This window comes from Argopecten irradians, chromosome 8 (assembly GCF_041381155.1).
Source record: "Argopecten irradians isolate NY chromosome 8, Ai_NY, whole genome shotgun sequence".
Classification (NCBI taxonomy): domain Eukaryota; kingdom Metazoa; phylum Mollusca; class Bivalvia; order Pectinida; family Pectinidae; genus Argopecten; species Argopecten irradians.
The window spans coordinates 4,378,590-4,401,974 of record NC_091141.1 but is presented as its reverse complement, the minus strand read 5'-3'; the positions used below and the strand labels follow the sequence as shown (position 1 = coordinate 4,401,974).

At 35.4% G+C, this 23,385-nt stretch overlaps 1 protein-coding gene across 1 annotated transcript in view; it reads left to right on the top strand.

Moving 5' to 3' along the window:
• The first annotated feature begins 570 nt into the window (after positions 1–570).
• LOC138329145 (uncharacterized) overlaps positions 571–23,385 on the top strand; it is a 34,690-nt gene continuing 11,875 nt past the window's right edge. Inside the window, exon 1 of the mRNA XM_069275908.1 lies at positions 571–853. The gene's annotated coding sequence lies outside the window, so the exon portion shown is untranslated. The remainder of the gene's footprint in view (positions 854–23,385) is intronic.

Here is a 23,385-nt window from a genome sequence, read left to right as displayed (position 1 = left end):
GATATATCTGTTGGCTGTCCAACAACCTTGTGCATTCCCTATTGGTTCGCCTTTGCCTTCCATGTTTGGAATAATAGTACTTACCTCTGGAAATCAAGTGTCGTTAAGCTATCGCTACATTTATAGAAGAATCAATTATAATTAATCATTATAAAAAACCGATGAAAAGCAAATTAAATTTGATGACATGTGTTACTTTTCTGCGAATTTATTACAATTAGCATTGTGTTGATATGTGTGCATTTAACTATTAAAATCTGCTTCTTAGAAAATTCTAAGCACCTTCAATATATTGTAAATTTATGGAATTTATTGTTATATAATCATTAATATGACTTTATGTCAGTAAAGAACTTCAATGAATTTAGTTTAGTCCAAAACACTGTATGTAATATCCAATACCGTGTAGCTATGCTGACTACTATCACTAGCACCTATCAGCCGTGAAGTGGCACGTCATTACTAAGTGAACAGCCCTCTGTAGGCGATTCCAATATGTTCCTATTGGTTTGGCCTGACGTACGGAACATACTATCGTCCGGAGTCGATGACACCCCTTCTACCCACGCGTCGCAGAGTTCCGATAGCAGAACATTGATAGTTAGCGACGCGCTTGGATCTGTTGACAGAGTAGATTTAGCTGGGGTGGGTTACTCTCTTATCACGATTGTCGTAAAATCGTAAGAGTGCTGTTGTGTAAACTTAACCTTGTTGCGTCCGTAGCCTAGCTTTATAAGTCCAAATCCAACGGAATTCATCAATGTGCACATCTGACAGCGAGAGGTAACAGTGTACGTGAGAGTAAGGTAAACTCGAAGTTCTCTTGGCAGATTTTGGAACCCTTTATATCAAGGTAGGTCTGCATTGATAGTTTGTTTTATCACTCAATGTGAAAATTCTAGACCCGTTTAGTAACTTCAACACAGCTTTATTTTCTGTTGGATATCTATGTATGAAAATTATTTACACGTTTTCATCTTATTTGGAACTAACAGATTACGACTTGATAGTTTCTTGATACGTTTATTTAATCAATGTTGAAATCATTTTTTACTTTTAACCGGGTAACATTCACATTGCCATGATATCAGAAACACTTATATATATACTTGACACACCTGGTACTAAATTACTGATACAAGATGTCCCTCTATGTACCATCTTATCATTAAATGATACGTAAAGTGTGGTTTTATACAGTATTTCAGTAAGTTGTTTTTATAAAATAAAACATCACGGTTTATATATATAACTAAGGAAACTATGAGTGCGTGCGTGCTGAATATTTGTTGTTGTTTTTTTTAAATGGATACATTTTAAAAACAAAGGTATCATGGTCGATATACAGCTTTATGGTCTGATATGGAAAATTTGAATCTGCATTGAATTTATTCTGTTCTTTGAAATATATAAAATCCATTTTTATAGTATTCTGACAAACACTCTTGCATAATAATTGCGTTTCGGGTTTTTTTGTAGTTCTCAATACTTTTTTTTAATTATAATCCGAATGCAGAATCCGTCACTCGTTCTGGTACGCTCTGGTAGAGAAAACATTGTCTTTTGTATGGAAATTCGATTACATGATTATTCGTTCAAATTCAATTTACATTCAATTGCATTATCAAAATGCGATCTAGAAAAAGGGCCTACATTTCGCTACATTTACAGATCTCACTTCTGTAAAAAAACGCATTAAATTTATTATGATGTACATTTGTGCAATTTAAAACTTGCTTTTTGAAAGGTTTATGATTCTGTTAAGCTATATCACATGGATCCACCGTAATCATAGTCATGAAATTTTACCATTATTCTACTTACACAGAAATATCTTCAACAAGAAATTCATACGTTATTGAATGACTTAGTGTCCGCTAAACGGCGGAAGACAGTTATATATTGAATCAAAAATTGACTCTAAATTGCTGCAAAAAAGTATGAAATAATTTACCCAATTAGTAGTTTTCAGATATATTTTAGGAATTTATTTAAAGTTGACAGAATTTATCATAATTTGCTTCACACGCCATACTGGCCATAACAAAATATAACTTCTTTCAAAATAAACGAGTACGTTATTTAAATTAGACAGAAAACAACTTCTCTCATACTTCTTCTGTGAGTTGTGCAACAATAAGATATACCAATCCAGATATATTGAAACAGAGTGTCTGTGTATATCATATTCCATTCCGGTAGCCAATAGGACTGTCCTTTTATGACCAACTCCACGAGTTTTAAGGAGAAAACATTGACTTGAGGTGGGATACGGGACAAACGTGTTAGATAACTTAAAACATAACGGCAAACCGATACTATGAAACTATGCAAAAATGTCAATTATGAAAACATAGAAGGCGTTGCATACGTCTTTGAGCCCCACAATCATAAGCATCTTTTGTCGACATCATCATCCGTCAATATATAACGTTTGGGTTACAAAACCTTAAGCTTCCAGTCGACCAGAATAAAAAAATACATTATAATTATAGCGGCAATGACGAGAAACACAATGTAGGAATTAATGCTGTCCTCAGATAATCACTCTCTTGATTAATTTATCTCCGACATTGAGAAAAAACAAAAGCTTCAGTCATCATTGTATTGGTTGCCCGGATAGATCCGACATCCCAATGTACGTATCCTGGTCAAGTTACCATCATCCTGTAACATGAAACATTCAATAACAGAAATCAATGTCCGCGACCGCAGGTGTACAATAGTAATTCTGTTATGTGTTGTCGGAAGTTCTGTATAGGCCGATGAACAGCTGATGATAAATAACTATTGGAGCAGTACACGGTGGCCCTTGATACCGAGAACCTAGCGGAAAATATCCCATTCTGATAAATATCACGAACGACGGGATTCCAAGACACCGACGCTTCATTTATCTACAGGATTATTAACAAACTATGATGAAACACTGTCTTAAGATGTGCAATTAAAGCACGTTAAAAATACGTATATCAGAATGATGCATTAGACAATAGCCTGAACAGAGACCTGCTTGGTTCCCCAGTAGTATCATATAAAAGCCAACAAAAGAAAGTGACGTCAGAAAAACGTAATTTATTCGCATTATCATTGATATTGTGACTTTGTGACCGTAATTATTTCTGATGTGAAATGCACATGCAAACAATTTGCAAAGGAGTAAAAGGTACACATTGTATGAAAGATGACAATATTTAGCACATCAGAATATTTTATATAGCACATTTTTACACATTAAGTTTTTAGATCGTTGTGATGATTGAAGTAAAAACAATTAAGTATAAAATGGTAAAACTTTGGCACAAATTACAGAGAAGAACAGAAATTTTCAAAATGCCCGCCAAATGGGTCATTTTTTAAAATCCAAGTAAACTCTGCAAAGAATAGAAATCTAATAGAAGTCTAATCTTTGACAATAGCTGCAAATGATCAATTTTATCTGAAAATCTCAAACCTTCTTTGATCTAGATCGAAACGAGATTTCAACAAGACTGAAACCTCAGAGGTGCGGATCCTTAATGTTTAGGAGAAATATCTATGATCAAGACTAAAACGTTATATATTGATGGTCTGCCCTACATAGAGTTCGTTAGATTTCCATCTGCTTCCCCGAGTGCATGATCGGTAAAGGTGACTGCATTTGAGATCTATTATTTACTCTTCGTCCTTAATTTTTTATTTCAAGTTATCCATCGACATTGTCTCACTGTTTTAATTGAGTTGTGCACTAGCCTTTGTAGGGGGAGGCTCTGGATTCTGTCCCATAATCTATAACAGTTGTAGTTTCTGTTCCTCCTTAGCGCTCAACATAAAGGGAGTGGGACGACTGGTTTGTCCTTTGTTAGTATAATGTGACCAGTTATGTTATGATGTGTCCACCTATCAGGAAAGGTATATCACGAATTTACCACAGCCTCCTAAGCATACCTTTGCACAGGTAACATATTGCACAAAGGAAAGGCCGTTCTTACATGAGCCTGAATGATGATATTAGTTCAGCTTCTGACTATAGCTTATATCTTTGGGTTATATAATTGAAAGCTAAGACAATTTTATACGGGTCATCTCTGTGTATAGGTGTGTTTTCGGAGATTACTGAATGTTGGTGTTGTGTCTTCTTATAATAGTCGAACTCTCAAATGTCATAGTGTTATCTCACCAAAGTACTATCTCAATCTCGAAGACATTGAACAGCATATAAATCGGTCACATTATACTGACAACGGTCTTACCAGTAGACTACAGACTTACATAAAAGATATAATAGACTTTGGTATGTCTTGGTAACTAAGGTGATATCCTCAAAGAGGTGAACACTAACTTCAAGGTCAAAACGTAGAGGAAGTGTAGGAAACAGAAAGGCATTTTAAAAGAATAGAACATAAGGAATTCCCAATTTAATCACACAATGTACACGTCATATAATTTAGAACAATCTCGCGCACTTTGTAAACTCCCGCTATTCTGTACTTATAACGTAATGTATTTTTCCATTGATCCACTATTAGTATTGTTTCCTTTCAGATGGCCGATTTATGAAATTTTAGCGAAATGAGGTCGCATCAAACCTATCTTGCTAGGTTGAGGAAATCTTGCTAGGTTGAGGAAAGTACCCAAGTACCGGTTCCACATACACTGTCTCATTAACAATCGTCCATTGTATTGATTAGAAAAGATTCACAAAGAGCAATTACATCGAACAATGACCATTCTCTTTTATTTTTCGTAAATACGCCTTAATCACACCTTTACATGCCGGGGGATTGCTTCTGGCTGGATTTAAGACGAGGGAGCCACACTTGCCTTTGACCAAAGGACCTCTCAGTAGCTTAATTAACTGATGTTGTTTTATGTGAAGATGTAAACATCCGCCACATTGTGACAGTGATAACGAGATGTCTCTTTGATTAGTGTGAGATGCGACATCATCCATTAAAGCTTTGGTGTAGTCATGATTGGAAATGATGCGCAACGTCATAATGCTAGGTTCATGGTAGGTTCTTTCCTTCATATGCGGGCCTGACTGCTTTAGTAACTTTAATTTCCAGCAGCGAAACCGGGGTACAGATCTTATTTCATAATAGTTAATCTTGTCTGTCTGATAAAAGCAAGAATAGGAGAATGGATAAATCAAAACCGGTGTATTGAATAGCTTGTTTTCTTGAAATATTTGCTTTTCGTGTAAACACAATTGTTAGAAACCTACGATTTTATTGCCATAAGAACTAAGAATATCACAGCTCGTCTATCTCGAATGGCATATACGAAATTAGATTAACACTCTCACGATCACTGAAACTTCAAGGTGTGCAAAAGCAATTCAACACTGTGCAGTATACCATTTTGGTATAACTCGGCGATCATATTATTTGAATGATCGAAAACTTAAATTTGTTGGTAGGCGGTATCACCGTAAAACTATACTTGTAAAATCTAAAGGTCAATATCTACAGCTTTTAATCGAATAAATGACAGCTTTTCGTATCAAAGTCGGTCATCTGCTTAAATTTAATCGAATTTTGGCATCTTCATAAAGCAGAAAGGCTTTCTTTCCCTCCATTTTAAACAGAAAGGAGTCAAAATAATGGAAACTATTTGTGTTTTTTATCTACGATAATAATTCATGATAGTGAAACATGTGCACTGTGGAAGCATGTGGTACGTTTGTGTCTATCTATTGTAAAAGTGGAGAGTTGAGTCAGTTATAGATTACTATCTTTATAAAACTGTGAAATAGCAGTCTGAAAGAGACACGGATTCCGCCCTGCATCATTTTACTGAGAACGACCAAATCAATGATAACGATCCTTTATTGTGATCATTAAACATTATTATACAAGTCTCTTCGAACGATCCAATGTTTTTTGTCTTACGTTGTTCACAAACATACAAAACGTTATGTCAATTTCACGATTTTTAGACAAAATTTTGTATAAAATGTTGACCGTTGATTTTGCAATCGGGGATCAAGTTTTCGGAAAATCATGGATTTGTTAAGACGTAGGGGTATAAGTCGACTATCCCTGCTAGTTGATATAAGAAGAAGAGAAGCATGGTTTCATATTCCTGATATGCTTATTGGTTCTTTTTTCCAATTTTATAAAGTCACAGGGAGTGGGCAATGCCATTACAATGCGATCGTGTGGGGTGTGTTGTATTTGTGGCGGTATGATGCAGTTTGTTTACACTATAAAACGAACAAAGGCACCACTATTACAGATAACACAAACATATTCAGACACAATTTATACAGAGAAGGCCTTCATTTATAAATTAATCGAGTTGTCAATAGAACGTTATGATTGATAATCCAAACAAAACATGCTAAAATAATTTTAACCTGGATTTAAATTCTGAATACCATAGGGAAATCGTTGTTTATTATAGCTTTCGCCTTAAAGAAGATTAATTCGTGAAAATATAAAACAGATGGAATAGACATGCTTACTCCGCTGTAATACCCGGCCATACACGGTATTTTATTGTGTTATATGGTCAGTAACTTATGTGAGAGTTTAACAACAGTAATCCCCATCTGCTGATAGCACTGTCCACATCCAGCCATCCCCCTTATTAGAGCCAATTATTGATACGTCAATACCTTAATAACGCTATCCCTATACGGTGCTCGCAGATTGACTCAAGATATGACAACATTGGCCACTCGACGTTGTTTATTCATAGATAAGATTCCCGCGTTGCACATAACTTCGACTCCCCCTCGAGAAATAAAATCCAAATATTCATAAACGTGATGGAATGATATTTATCTAGGCTTTATTTCAAAATGTAATTAAATTACACGTTGCCTGTCAATAGACTGTTACGTATAAAAGATATACCAAAATAGCCTAACTACGTATATACGGACGGGTTCAGTGGGTCGTTTTGACCTCCGTAGGTAAGCAGATTTACCCATGATAGTACTAAAGTCATGTACGGGTCAGGAATATGTTACAGGTAGACCTTACAAAGTATATAAGCCGGCCATGTTGGGTATCTTTATGCTGATAGCGATATGTATTCCTTATGTTTATCTCAAATAATTCAGTAATATTGAAACGCATTAACTCTTTATATTAATTACATACATTAATAGATACATAATGCCAAAAGGTTAGTGTTTACTTGATATGGTTAATTTTAGCTAAACACCATTTTGTTCTTTAGTATGGCCCTATAACATGAACGGGGACTGCAGAAAAGTTGAATAGCGTGCGCTAGTGCGTTACGAGAATTTTACACACATTAAATGATTTGTCTGCAGTCCGGCTCTATATTTCTGGGCCATATCACGGATCAGAATGATGTAAAATATTGATATCAACATGCCAAGGACCAGAACGATGTTTTAAGCTTACGTTAACATATTTTGGCCCAGAATGATGTTTTAAGCTTACATTACATATTTTGGACCAGAACGATGTTTTAAGCTTACATTACATATTTTGGACCAGAATGATGTTTTAAGCTTACATTAACATATTTTGGACCAGAATGATGTTTAAAGCTTACATTAACATATTTTGGACCAGAATGATGTTTAAAGCTTACATTAACATATTTTGGACCAGAATGATGTTTAAAGCTTACATTAACATATTTTGGACCAGAATGATGTTTAAAGCTTACATTAACATATTTTGGACCAGAATGATGTTTAAAGCTTACATTAACATATTTTGGACCAGAATGATGTTTAAAGCTTACATTAACAAATTTTGGACCAGAATGATGTTTAAAGCTTACATTAACATATTTTGGACCAGGATGATATCAATTCTAATATGTGTGAGGGTCCAACAAATCTTCTGTTACCCGAAAACCCCGTCGATAACTATTTTGTTATACCACATTGACTCAAAACAATGTATTGACGTCACGAATTGTAGATGTGACGTCACTCCGGTTCAACATCACATTTTAACAGTCGATTTTAACTTTAATTTTTTTTTGCATTTTTGGCAATAGGGTTTATATAGTAACTTCTTACATATGTATGAAAAAAAACCCAATTGTAGTTAATGCGATTTTTATAATTTTCAGACGTCACAAAATCGTGGCGATATCCATCATGTACTTTAATATTATTTCGTTCGTTAGGTAATTTGATCATACAGAAAATATCCCCGGTAATGATTGAAAAAAATGTTAATGTAATAACATATTGAAGTATTGTTTGTTCTTATCAGTGTATTCATTTTAACGAGCTCGATTATCAGCTTTGAAATTACGATACAAATTAAATATACAATATTGTGAATGGAACACCTATTATTATCACGTTTAAATAATTTATTTATACATATCTAGATAAACACGGCCAATGCATATTGAATAATTTAGCGTTTATGATAAAAATCATGACAAATATATTTGAAAATTAAATCAACCCAACATGTCGTAATATTACACGTAATATTACACCATGTCACCAATAACTTTGTGGAACACCATCTATATCTGATTTTATTAACAGCACCGGAAATGGTTTACCTGGCGAAATAAAATAACGTCTGCTCTTACTCACCTGATCAATATGATCTGTCTACTCTGGAAAAAAAAAAGAGAAGGTTGTTAGGATAAATGTTAGATGTGATAATCCGTACTGGTCTGTGACTTTAGCAGTGTGCTTCAGTGTTACATCACACCATTACAGAAATCTGCTCGTGCACTAACCCTACCAGGTGAGTTGTCCCGCCTTGACATCTTTCCTTTAAAAGTCATAGTCACAATCCATTGTGGAGATCACATGGCTGTCCAAGAATAGCACCACAGTGTTGAGGTTGTACTTTGTTTGGATATGCGACGTTAAATAACATTTCATGAATTTTGAATCCTGACTTTAAATCTGGAAAGCTACATTGCTTATAGAATGTCAACCAAATAACAATCCATGAAATGTATCACGCCGATTCTGAAGTGACACTGGTTAACGTCAAAGAAGGGTATTTAGAGTAAATATTGTGACACTTATTCCGGTAGTACATGTAAAACAGTCATAATGTGCTGGTATCTCCATAAACCACCAGGATATACGCAATGTTGATTGTAATGGAACCATTACGGATGTCCTATGGGGCATGTTTCAAATTTGATGGTGATCCATCAATCATTTTCGAGAAAAACGTCAGAAATCACATCGAAGGAAAGTAGAAAATAAGAATAAGAATAATTATAATTAAAACCTTACCATTTTTATTGCCGCTTGACCAGTTTTTAATGTTGTTTTTGTTTGTGTAGTAGAGTTGTTATTTGAATCTTTCATATTTTATGACTTCTACTGTTCATAACGTAGAAATTCTAAAACAAATCAGAAATGAAAGACAATACATCTGGGAGTGGTAATGAAAATAAATCAGATTTGAATACCACAACCACCATTTCCTATTATAAAATGTATTTGTTTTGAAATAATTTGATTTTCGAAAAAAAAGTTGTGTCTGTTTTATAACAAAGTTTCACGTGTTTTTCTCTCTAATACAATCAAGTACTCAAGCAGAACGCGACCAAATCGCCAACCCATATGGGACCTTTGCATGCAAAGGCTAGCTATGTTTCTCCAACTTTACAAGAAATGATGCACTGAACATCAAATGGGAATCTTGCCAAAGTACAAATTTACTCTTCGCTGGCTGTCAGAAACGCGCGTGGCCCTGTGCTTTGCCTTCTTTAGATACTATTGACTGAAATTGACGTTACGGCCCACTCAACACCAAAGTTCAAAGGAAGTGCAACGGGATGCGTCGTCTGTAGTTTGGAAGTTTCTATCAATGACAAGAAATAACATCAAAATTGTAATATGTCGATGGCGTTTGCTCATAGACGCTTAGTCCATGTGCACTAAGACATAGTTCCGCCATACCACCGAGTCAGCTTTTAGCTGTTTCCATGTGTTCTTACCGTAAAGCAGAATCTTGGCAAACTAACAATAAATTACGCGCATTCGATACAATACTTCATAATCATATCATTGGATTGTGCTTTTAAAACTGAAATATCTAATACGTTTTGCTTCACTCACAATACATTATTTCTCCTAATTAATGCTGCTCATTAGATTGATGTTTGTTTTAGCTGATCCGTACTATGGCTTTCCTTTAATTGGAGTCCTTTTTGTCAGATATCAAATAGTGTCCTTCTTAATCAGAAGACACTTATTTCATTATTTACTTATCGTTAGAGACTATGATAATCGCGTTAATTCCTTTCATGCTTCTATGTACCTATCAATTTTACTATCCAAGTATATTCAATATATTTAGTATATGCAGTCACTAAGGTAATTCTTCCACATTCTTACGAATTGTCGATAGACATATTTACCCATTCTTTTATTATTAATGTTTCAACTTGATTAATGCAGAATTGTCATTGTGTGTCTTCATATGAATAATAACAGTATTCATATCATGGTCTTAAATTGTTGTAAAAGATTGTTAGTTTGTTTGGATGATTAAATTGACGTCCTATTAACAGACAATGTCATGTAAGGACGACCTCCAATGTATGCGGTGTGAAGCGCGTATGTATTGTGTGGTGTGGTTTTTGGGAGACTGCGGCATATTCGTGTTGGGTCTTCTTGTTTAGTGGAACTCTTGCTCTTTTTAGTACTATATCACCGAAGCATGTCGCCGAAGACACCGAACAACATCATTATGAAATCGTGAATTTGCGGGATGGGTTCGCTGACCATTGCACTAGGAATACAATTTAATGGTACTTTTCTTGTTATAACTGACAATAAAACGCAACCAATGTTGATTTCACCATCGTAAAAAGTATTCCAATCTTATTGTTCACTTTAAGCTGTGTAAATAGTATGTTGGACGCGTAAGTGGTTCTTCGACCTATCGAAAACGAACAGATAAATGAGTCCTGCGTATTCGGACGATCATTTTATATATAAATACTACTGTGAAGGGTGAGGACGCATGACCTATCCTCTGTCTCTAAGGCAATGAGACTATTGAGTAATTTCAGTATGCCAACAGAACATCTGGATCGGTATCTATTACACCTGGCTCATAACAGTAAAAGGCAATTACTAAATTAATTCAACTCAATAACTCGTATCATTCGTTAAAACAACAATACAATGTAAACTAATCTTTGTTTTAGACTTATTAATTGAATTCTAGCTACCCATTGCAGAAACAGTCGATCTGCATCACGAACATGCATTTGATATAGACAATGCTCTTTTCATTGAATTAACTTGACGGTCGATCGCCATCAGGAGTGGTTGGGGGATACTCTGAGTTTAGGTTACTAGGCAGCCTGTTGACTTTAACCGCATTTCACAAGAGTATGGGTTTGGAAATCATTTAAAAATGACAATCAAAATATTTTCCCAATCAAAATTCTATATGTTCTATATCAATTTTCCTTTTATTCTCATATTACTTAAAGTTGATTTTTTTTATAATATATCCTTCTGTTCACTCGAATGTCCTTCTGTTCACTCGAATGTCCTTCTGTTCACTCGAATGTCCTTCTGTTCACTCGAATGTCCTTCTGTTCACTGGAATGTCCTTCTGTTCACTGGAATGTCCTTCTGTTCACTGGAATGTCCTTCTGTTCACTGGAATGTCCTTCTGTTCACTGGAATGTCCTTCTGTTCACTGGAATGTCCTTCTGTTCACTCGAATGTCCTTCTGTTCACTGGAATGTCCTTCTGTTCACTGGAATGTCCTTCTGTTCACTGGAATGTCCTTCTGTTCACTGGAATGTCCTTCTGTTCACTGGAATGTCCTTCTGTTCACTGTCCTTCTGTTCACTGGAATGTCCTTCTGTTCACTCGAATGTCCTTCTGTTCACTCGAATGTCCTTCTGTTCACTCGAATGTCCTTCTGTTCACTCGAATGTCCTTCTGTTCACTCGAATGTCCTTCTGTTCACTCGAATGTCCTTCTGTTCACTCGAATGTCCTTCTGTTCACTCGAATGTATACTTGATATTGCTGATATAATTAATTGATTGAACAATACACTTTTCACGATGGATCTATCCCGCATTCGTAGTTTCTAAGCCACCAGCGTAGTTCGAGGCCAACAAGTAAAATATATTGTATAATCTATATTTGCATTTTAAAGAATTATCTCCTTTATGAAATTATCCTCCTTATGGAATTGTTATCAGTGTAATGTCATTATTCTTAAAAATTCTCGCGTTACGTTCGCTAACACATTATGTCACATTAATGCTTACCGACAAGGGCAGCTAACTCTGTCATATGCAAATATACAATACCACTATTTTGCTTTTACAATACATTTTCACATGTGTGAAACCAGGAAAATTCCCTACGTTTATTTACACGTTTATTAAAGCTGAATTAAAGATCATTGTTAACGCTGTGATCGGTTTATTTTCGCTTTGCAAAGGATACAACTCAATCAAATTACTAAGCGGAAGACGTAGGTTTAGCAGCCAGTTTTAGCAGGTATTAATAGTTGATAACGGAACGACTACGCGTTTGAGATGGACAGATCCCATCATTCAGGAGTGAGAAATCTTCCAAGAAAGTCCACCTCCACAAAATGCCACATCAAATTATCATGTTCCTTTTCATTCATGAATGGCTATTTATTGAAACAATGTATTTGACGTCATATTCAGTTTTGTTGGAGGCCACGTTACTGTTAGCATGTTACCATTTATGCAAATCAGAAATTGAGACTTAGCAGATCAATATGATCGCACCGTTCACAAATCATAGATCGCGATTGAATCATATGGACCAATAATGACGGCTATTTTACCACGGCGTTTTACGTCAGTAGTAATATCTCCAACAGAACTGTTAGGTCGCCTCGCCTTCTTAACTGGAACGGAATGGAAATTATGGCAAGATCAATCGGGCTTATCGGTTCTGAATCAAGTATTTTGAGCTTCTAATATGGAATATCAAAAGGACAGCTCCATTGTTTTTTCGTGATTAACATATAAAGTGTTATGTGTTTATGATTAAATCACGTGCATAATATGCATTTACACACAACTCTAGTTGTATTAATTAATCAAATCATGGTATTCGTTACGGGTGTATTGTATTATTCAATTCGTTTATATTTTTGTATGATACTCCCAAAACACACCCCTCGCACAACATACACGCAACACACCACATACATGGGAGGCCGTCCTTACATGACCATAGTTGTTAATAGGACGTTAATTTATCAAGCAAACAAACAAAAAAATGATACAAAGTCTAATTTTAATTGTGGAAAGTAAGAAGGGCGATACACTTAATAAGGTAGGAATTTTATCAATGTTTTATGCTGTTTCTTTTATGAAGTAGAACATACCAGATATAATATTGTGTAGCGAATGAAGCTTCTTTGAAAGGTTTAAGTATAGTTCCATTTCATTTGGTCGAGTGTAATCGGAATGGAATAATAAGAGTGTTGCAGTATTAAATATCACCCTATACAAAACATATCTTAACGGTCAAAACACTCATACATGTAATTATGTTTCTTCCCATAATGTTAGTTGAAGACAGCAGTTGCGAGTTCATTTTACTTTTCTAATTTAACCGAATCGTATGTAACTAGTTCTGTGTCTAATCAGGCTTTGCGTCTTTTTTGCTCTTTAAATGTCTCGAAAACAGTTATTGAATGACCTTTATGGACGTAGATGTTAGTGCCTTTACTGCGCAATTCGATGGACCCGAAACAAAGCCTGGATTGAAGTACAAGTACAGTAACCTGATTCTGATATAGGCATTGAGTGGATGTTTTTTTGTCTGTGAAGAATGCCGGTCGGATGGCGTCAAGAAAGTGATGTAAAAAGGAACGACAGCTCAACAAACAGACTACTCGCTGCCATGTCTTAACGAGGGAACAGCCATCCTTGTGTATTATCGAATTATCCCCTATCTTTTTCAAAATTCCGATCTTCAGATACTTAACACTGTCGTGAGGAGCCCGCTAGTCTCACTCAAAATTCGAATGGCTTCAGTGATCGCCTTTACTGACATACATCTTTACCGTTCCGTGTCAGACAAAGCACCATCCATTCTGATATTAGGTTTACCATTATCTCACGGAAAGTGAAGCCTATTTAAGATATACTGTAGAAAATCTCTTTTTGAATATAAAGGGTTTTTATCTTATTATTTCGCATTAGAAAACCAACTCTACAGAGAAGGTCCACGATTTTTTTTAAAATAAATAAATAAAATTGCGTTTGAATATCTGGTTATCGATCTGTTTCCCTGATTATCGATTTTCTAATAAATGTAATTTACTTTATGATAACACTCCAATCTGCATTAATTACCCGTCACCTTTTATCGAATGTCTAGATCAATATCTAAGAAACATTGACAAATCAGTTAGCAGATATTTTAAAACATAAAAAAAAAAAAAAAAAATTATTTTGTTCTAGAGTACATGTAACCGGAAATTCAGTATGCAAAGAGGCGCCTTTTCAGTTAAGTAATCGCTTTATTTCCTCCCTACAGCAATAATAGCAAATGAATATGTAATAATATAGCTGGTATCGTCAAAGTAACATTGGCAAACAATATTTCTAATGATGTGCATGTTTATGTATTGTCATGTTTGTTATCTATTGTTCTTATATTTAAGTAAATTTCACATATCCAATATTAAAAAATTCACACTGATGCGTCACTCCACTTACATATAATAGAATTGGTCAGTATGCTCAGGAAACAAGAAAACAACCGCAATTAATATATGAATAGTTATCACTCTATATAGAACATGACTGTATTCTATTGGAGACTTTGCCGCTATTTTTGACTATATAAAACTGTACGTGTAATCAAGAATGTTTTATGGCTACGAAATGACAATCTACCATCAGTCCGTGCCTCCAACTCCTTCCAGTATCAATGTCGTACATGATCGGTTTATGGTTTATACCCTACTGACATATTTGACCGTGACCAGGACAGTGACCAATGGTCAAGTCAGTTCGACAAACAGACACCGAAACATGCTGGGTAGATAATGACTTACATTTGTAGTATCTACTTACTCAATAAAAGTAGGCGAATTATCCAATGTCGGAAACAAATGGAGTAATCAAATCTAAAAGTATGGGTTCATAAATCGTTCTTGTAACTTTGTTACACTGTTAATGTCATATATTTATATATGAATAACCCCTACATGTACATACAAAATGCATTGTAAAAATGCATGTGTGATATGGACGTAAACCGCTACCAAGTAGATAGATACACTGGTATATGTTGTGCTGTATGAATAATAATGATTATTAGCAATATTACACGAATACAAGAAACAATTTAGTTGCCACGCGGCCGTCAGAGAGAAACATTTTACGACCCTATATGAAATCTGCATAATCTAGCACCGACTATCTTAGAAAATTACTAACACTTCTGAACCATCGGAGTCCGTAGAGCGTTTGTGCCTTATTAATGTACAACCATAAAGCAAGCGTTTGTTTAACCACGCGAGGTGTATTAGGAGCGAGTATGGTTGGGGAGAGTAGACGTGACCTCAAACATTACGTTATATATAAAAGTCTTCTTAGCACATCATATAGAGTCACAACAAAGGCCCAGGTCTAAAACGAGGGTATATGATGGTTGTATGTAGGTAACGATGTGTTAAACTGTACAATTAAAAAGAAATAATACTAGCACTTAACCGTTTATGTATCCCGCTGACCCGATAATCCCTGTGACATCATGCCAATAGAAGAACCATTAATAATGTAACTATTGTTTACCAAATTTATGATCCTTTCTATTACCTTTTTGTTTAAAGAACAAAGCCGACCAATTGATTTGCGATCTCGCTCTTATAATACTACCAATTGACGTTTTTTTCGCAATGAGACATTAAGCAATACATTGGTAAGTGCCTTCGATTACATGACAAAATTTCAAGGAATAAAACATTTCCAAAATCATTATTCCTTACATTTTGTTTTACAATGCCTATGCGAACGCCATGAACTGTTTTAAAATGCCCGAATCATTGTTAATGAAAAAGGTCATCAGTTTTATAAAAACGTGTTTAATGCGAAATATTGAATCGTTATATGTGGTGCAGGCGTATATACATCTTCATTACGTCATGTTCACATAATGGACTTTATATGATAGGCAAATGCATCATATGCTTACGTGATGAATAATGTCAATGAACACATGCCATTTTCCACCAAAAAGATGTAGTAATTAGTGGACTGGGACCACACAATATATGTAGACGTGAACATTAATGATGCATGATAATTAAATGATTGGGACAGTTTATCTCCCGTCAATGCCACGTATACTGATGATACATCAGCTAAAACAAACTGTTTTTATATCAATATCACGAGGATAATTACGTTGAGGTTTATATTGCTGATAATATAATGATACCATAATTGATTACCATGAACATTCATAAAACAAAGATTCATTATTAATTCACTGATATGTCTACAAAAATGATACAAAATGAATTGCATCCAACATAATATCTATGTTCGAACAATGTCACCACATGTATATAGATTGCGACACAAATGATTTTATAATTATTGGAACATGATTGACAATCAACCTGTCGAAATAGGAGAAATATTAATCGTTGTTTTTTATCGAATGGTATCGAATGGTTTACGAATGGATTAGGTTCTATCGGGAACCTCGCTCCAAATAATCAACAGTCATATATACTGAAGTTCTTCTCTAGCTAATTTTGATGTGATAGACTATTTAGCCGCCATGCCATATTTGATACACAGATAAGTAATTGGGATGTGGTGTTGAGGCAGGTCACTTCACATCTAATACCCGCAAATCCTCCCAGATGCTGATGTATTTTACCGAGACTGGCACTAATTGTCACATGAATCAGAGTGGCCTTGGCTTTATCATGTCCTGTTGTTCATTCAACCGTGAAAAATAAATATGTATCGACCGTTACCAGGAGACGAGTGGAGCATGTCCTGAACCTAGCAGTAATACACATGCGGTACTGATAGAGGACCATAATAAGCCGATATTGGAGAATGTCGGTAATGGCCAATATAACAAACAGAGAAATAGACCATTAATAAGGCTGCAACTGGCAAACAAACCTGGGATTGAATTAACAAAGGCATTGATACCAACTGTTCACTACCACCCAGGACGGAATCTCATAATGGGTTTATGTAATATCCTAATGGTGTTTATAGTTCTGAAATCTTTATGGAGGAGGAATTCATCTTCCGGAGCAAGTTGTCTTAATCTCTATGAATGTTCCTCGTCCATTTTTTTTTATAATTGTTTACAACTTATCGTGTTTATTTTTTACAAAACGAGATTGTTTCATTGTTTTACAGGTGCTGGAAACATACGAACTAATACGTAACATAAAACTAACCCCATAATAACAACTACAATAATTCTACAAAATATTACAGCGACCACTCAGAGGCTTCCTTCCATACAAGTGCTTGTGTATTGATGATAATGTTCGCTTGAGACGGTCGAATTATATTATAACATAATTATAACTAAAATAATTCTACAAAATATTAAAGCGTCACACTAACTTATGATACGATGAGTTATCAAAGTGATTGTTACATGTAAACGTATCAACATAAAATAGCGTCTATTTACAGCACCTCACCTAGTTCAGGATCTGAACGTGTTCTATATTTAAATTCGCCATCCAGTTTTGATTGTGCTGATTGGTTGTTTGGTTGGAATGCATACCAGACAGGGCGCCACTCAATGTATTGATACCTTCAGTGGAATCATGGAATCTTACTAAGCATGAGATGATAAAGAGATGATTTTAGATATCAGTCTTATTATATTGAATATAGCGTATCGTTGACTATATATCAGACCTTGGGGAAACTCGCTTTTTTCTCTGGTTCACTGTTATATATGCCCCAATCAGATGTTTGAGGAATTCAAACCCAAAACAAATACAAACGTATGAGATCAGTCATCGATGCCAGCATACAACAATTCTCCGCTTATTGAAGATGTCCCGAGAGCCGGATGTTACATTGTAACTTATATCAAAACGTGCAAATGTGTAAAACGAGAATATGAACTTTATAGCAGCATTGTCCATTTAGCTAATATTGTTAAAACATTGAAAATAAATATTGCGTGGTAAACCGGATGTGACATAACATCTGATGTTTGCCCAATAAAGAGCCCAACCAACTGGTGTCACGAGTACATACGGATAACAGGACTATCAGTCGATACTGTGATGGTCACTCGGTGTCCTATAATGGTGTTGATGGGTTTGTTTAACATTCAAAAGTGATAGTCAGATCACTTAGTACGTGCCTGAGGCTTGATCCTGTATGATACTCTGAGGGTTGCAGGGTTCATTCAAAAGTTCATTCAAAAGTGACATAATTAGGTATTACATCTAGTTCAAAGTTGTTTTTTATACATATATCCATTACAACCTTTGAAAATCACTATTTTTTAATTTCATGAGTAATTATACAAACAGGAAACGTTCTATCAAGCAGCATTCATAATATATCTGTAATCATGTCATATTATGAGACAAGACCATCACGAGGTTAAAAGAATATGAAATTTTCATCTGACCTTGCTTTGAATGTTGGTCATTTCTACAGTATTGAGCGCTTATTTTGGGAACAAGTTTTTATTTAAAATATACTCGTTGCGAAAACAATAAAATGCGATTGTTTAATATTCATGAAATCGATTTTTAAAAAAGAATTAAAGTATGTGTATGGGTTCTTCAAGCCAACAGGCAAACAAGATGTCAGTTGAATTGAGTTTAGCACATGCTTAATTTACACTTTAAACTTATTTCAAGGAACGTTATTGGACGAATTCTCTAATATTTACACGTTCCATTTCAGTGTTGACAACTAAATGAGTTTGCAATTGCCGTGGATACTGAAGCCTTTTGGGAATCCAGAAGTACATAAAATCATACAATACAGATGTATACAATATCAAACTGTTTGCCAGATAAAATACTCGACAGCGAATGTTGATACTGTTCTATTATTCAGCCTACGTAGGACAAACAATAAATTGCATATGAAATCGCAATCCCTACACCTTCAAACACAGGACTTAAAATTATTGAAAAACATTATTCAAACATTTTATCAAAATATACAAAGATAATCTGGATAACCCTTATTAGAGAAGAACGTAGGAAAAACGCATACCTGCCTTGTGTCCCTACTAGGAATATTCGACGTGAGAAATCACGATTTTACCGACTGATCGAAAGAAACATGTTCCTATGCTGAGTTTCCTCTGAAATCTCTACGACATTATCCTGACTATTAGTGATTGTTCTGAGTGTTCCAATATGATCTTGATTTTGGTGATGTACTTAGTGTCCCGATTTGACCTTGACTATAGGTGAATGTTCTGAGTGTCCCGATATGACCTTTACTATTGATGAATGTTCTGAGCGTCCGATATGACCTTGACTCTTGTAAAATGTCCTAGATGTCTGTCCTGACATGATTGACATTGACCGGTTTTGAGTGTCCTGAAGCTATAACTTGGATATAGCTTGGATGCCTGTCATGATATAACTGACCATGAATGTGTCCTAAATCTCGTCCGATCCTATCCCTGTATGATACTGATTGTTGGTTGATTGACCTTAACGTCGTATGAACAGCTAAGGTCATTTTAAGGATATACTTCTGTATGTAATGCATTGAAAAGCGAATGTCTGTATGTGAAGGACGGTTCGTGTTGGGTCTCCTTGTGATAGTGAAGTTACCATGTTAACAGTGCTATATCACTGAAGTGTGCCATCAAAGACACCAACCAGTGCTTCCATCACTGTCACCTTATCCTGACAACTTGCGATCGACCTACTGCATTTTTGATGAACGTTACCCAGTAGCAAAATTACCGTTTTTATAGACTTTAGTGTGTTTCAACCAATAGACAGATCCCAGAGCCTACCTCATTGGATCGCACTCTCAGCTGCAGTGAGGGATCGGAGTGTTAAGGTGGACACTAGGAAAGAAAAAGTAATTTAGGAAGAAGAAAAAAACATCCTTATTATCTGTGAAATTGAGTCACCTTTATCTTATGCAATGGGTATATCTAACGCCAAACAGTATGCTCCCCGTGTGATTGTCCTTGCATGACCTTTCCCGACTTCCTGATTATGTAAGGTCTTCACACCCACGCACACATCAATGTAAGTGATATATCGCTCATAGAATGTACCTCCATGCTTTATGAACAGTTTAACATTACTTTAAAAAGGCCGTCGTGCGAATAAGATATGGAATATTTTAATGTTTGACGCTAGTTACCAAACAAGTATTACTGTCAATGTTTTCTAAGAAACGGAGAGATTAGATACAGTTTTGAAACACGATTACAGACAGAGAGTATCACATCCATCACTCATTTTGATGTGTATATTGTTCTGGAACCTTTATCAGGAAACAGTTTCATGAATAACATGTATGATTGATGTCTATCTTTAATTCAAATCTAAATTCATAGTTAGACTTGCAGTTTCCATTCGTTTCGATAGATGATCTGTACATTTGTAATCAATACACTGAAACCATTCCAATAAACAAGATAGTTTAAACCTGGAGAGCATGAATGAATCCAAATATACCAATTATGTCTCTAACGGTACACTTATAAAAACCTATGTACATAACTCTAAAAGTATTTGAATTATAACATAGCGTTAAAGGAAAGTAAAACTGAATATCACCATGGAAATAAGATTATGTGTAATGTAACTTTTATTTGACTTGATAATTGATAAATTATCAAAGACCAATTTTGAATTGACAAAGCGTTGATAATGATAATGATAACTCCCAGAGTTAGGTATGACTGTTAATTAAATGACGGAATATGAAATTTTCCTTACGAAGATGTGAACGTAAAATCCGTTTTCTATTACCTTCAAGCTACTAAAGATTTGTAATCATATATTTGAAACGGCATGGTCAAGTATGCTGATCACTGAATTGACATAACAACGTTCATATCCAGTCAATTGTAAAACAGGTTGAGTCCAATGTTGACTTGACTATTGATATTCGTTAACAGCTTGTGCAGAACACTTTGATATGGAAGTGCAGTCATCCAAATATAATAACACCGTATCCTCTTTTACTTCGCATATGCATCGCAAAAACCCTGTGCCTTCATGATGAGCATAGTTATAAGTGTCAAAGTCTTAAGTCCATATCATATCTTTGCTTTGCTAGGAAATAGCATTTTCACCATTGTAAAGACAACCAACAAGAATATACCACAGTTTCCCAAAATATATACCAACACACACATACACACACTGGATACAGCATACAGGAGAGGCCGTCCTTCAATGAACACACCTGCTAATAGTACGTAAACCAACCAACCAAATAAATATTCTAACTTTGGCATGCAGAGAGGAGTTTTAAGAGTATCAAACACAAAAAGCGTTAGCTATAATGTTAAATAAAAACGTGTTATTTATACAAGAAATTGAAGACAAGACTTTACAGTTATCTCCCTTCCGCGTAGTCATCGATTGTGACGTCATAACTCGTTGGACAAAACTATGACGTTGTACTCATGAAAATATGATGTGAAATCAATACCTACCAGCAAGGACAGACAACTATGTAATATGTAAATACAGGATACATTTGTACAAAACTTGGAATCCATCAACTTTAATTACTATGACGATGAATTCGCTTAGATTTTTTTATATAAACCCAAATGGCTGTGAACAAAGTATCACTCTTGTGTTATTAAACTTTCTTCCTCTTTCCAGTCACCCACAAAAAATATAAAAAAAAACTCGTTTCGTTTACTTTCCCTTGATAATTATTAAGGTGTGGCCACCTGTCAACCATACGAACATTTTAAACATAAGAACATATAAGCTCTGCCATTTATAGAACTCGCCATGATTTCTTTTAAATGTATGAAAGCACGCAACGTTACATATATATGTCCAAGGTAAATATGATCACTCCAATCACTGTATTAGGTTAACTTAACAAAGGTTAGGCACACAGGTAATGTCAGTGTCTGCTGCAGGTCAAATGTGTGTAGGAGGATTTCAGTTTGATTTTTATCTATGAATTAACACTGAAGACCTAAGGAGCGAATCACACGTGGTTCAACACACGTAAACTACCTCAGTGTACATTGATTCAGTGTCTAACACATATCTGTGCCTCAAGAGAGCAATTCATTCTGGATATCCTTTTTTACTTTTTTCTCGGATTTGATTTCATAATGAACTGTAAGTTGAATGTTTGATCACTTTCCACTTTTTTGTTGTATAGAATAATCCCTAGATACCAGACCTTGTACCTGTATTATAAGTTAATAAAAATCAGGAGATAGTATAGCTATAAGGCAGCGATATCAACTTTATCAACTCATTGTTCATTTATTGAGTCCAGTGAAGTGAAGCGGAACTTTTAGTTCATATACTTGAAATTATGTTTATCTAGTCATGTTATTGATTTGCTTACATCTCTCGCTTTTCTATCTACATCACTTATTTAAACCGTCTTTGTATATAGCAGACTTACCTTCCTTTTCTCTAACATGTATGACGTTAGCCCAACATTCTTTGTTTGAATCTCAGTTTTCTTGTTGTTGTTTGCTTTTATCGTATCGACAGCGTGGGTCATTTTAGACAGTATTGTTTTAGTGTGATTCGTGTGTTATGATAGACATGTTCATGTTGAGTATCTTTGCGATAGTGAAACTCTTGTCTATTTTATAGTACTCTCTGCCCTGCAGGTAGGGCGTTAGAATTGTACCTGCTGCCCCTATTGCATGATCGTAAAAGGCGACTAAATTTAGGATCTTATCTTTTCTCTTCTTCCTAACTGACTTTATCTTTGCTAATGCCTCCCTTGGCATCGCCTCACTTTTGGCCTTGAGTTGAGCGTTCGCCCCTGTGAGGAAGGTTCTGGGTTCTGTCCCCTGGCCGAGACACACCAAAGTCTTTAAAAGTGGTAGTTTCTGCTCCTGCTTAGCGCTCAGCATACAGGGAGTGGGACGACTGGTTGGCCCGTTGTCAGTATAATGTGACCGGGTGGGGTGTGTTGCTTGGTGTCTTCGGCGGCATGCTTCAGTGATATAGCACTATAAAAAGGGCAATAGTTCCACTATACAAGAAGACACAACACGAATATACCGCAGTCTCCCAAAACACGCACCTCGCGCAACATACACGCAACACTACGCATACATGGGGGGCCGTCCTTACATGACCTTAGCTGTTAATAGGACGTTAATTAATCAAACAAACAAACAAACAATTATAGTACTCTATCACTGAAGCATACTGTTAAGGTTGTATTCTTCTGAGGTTTTAGTCCCGTTGAAGTCTCGTTTCGACATAGATCAAAGAAGTTA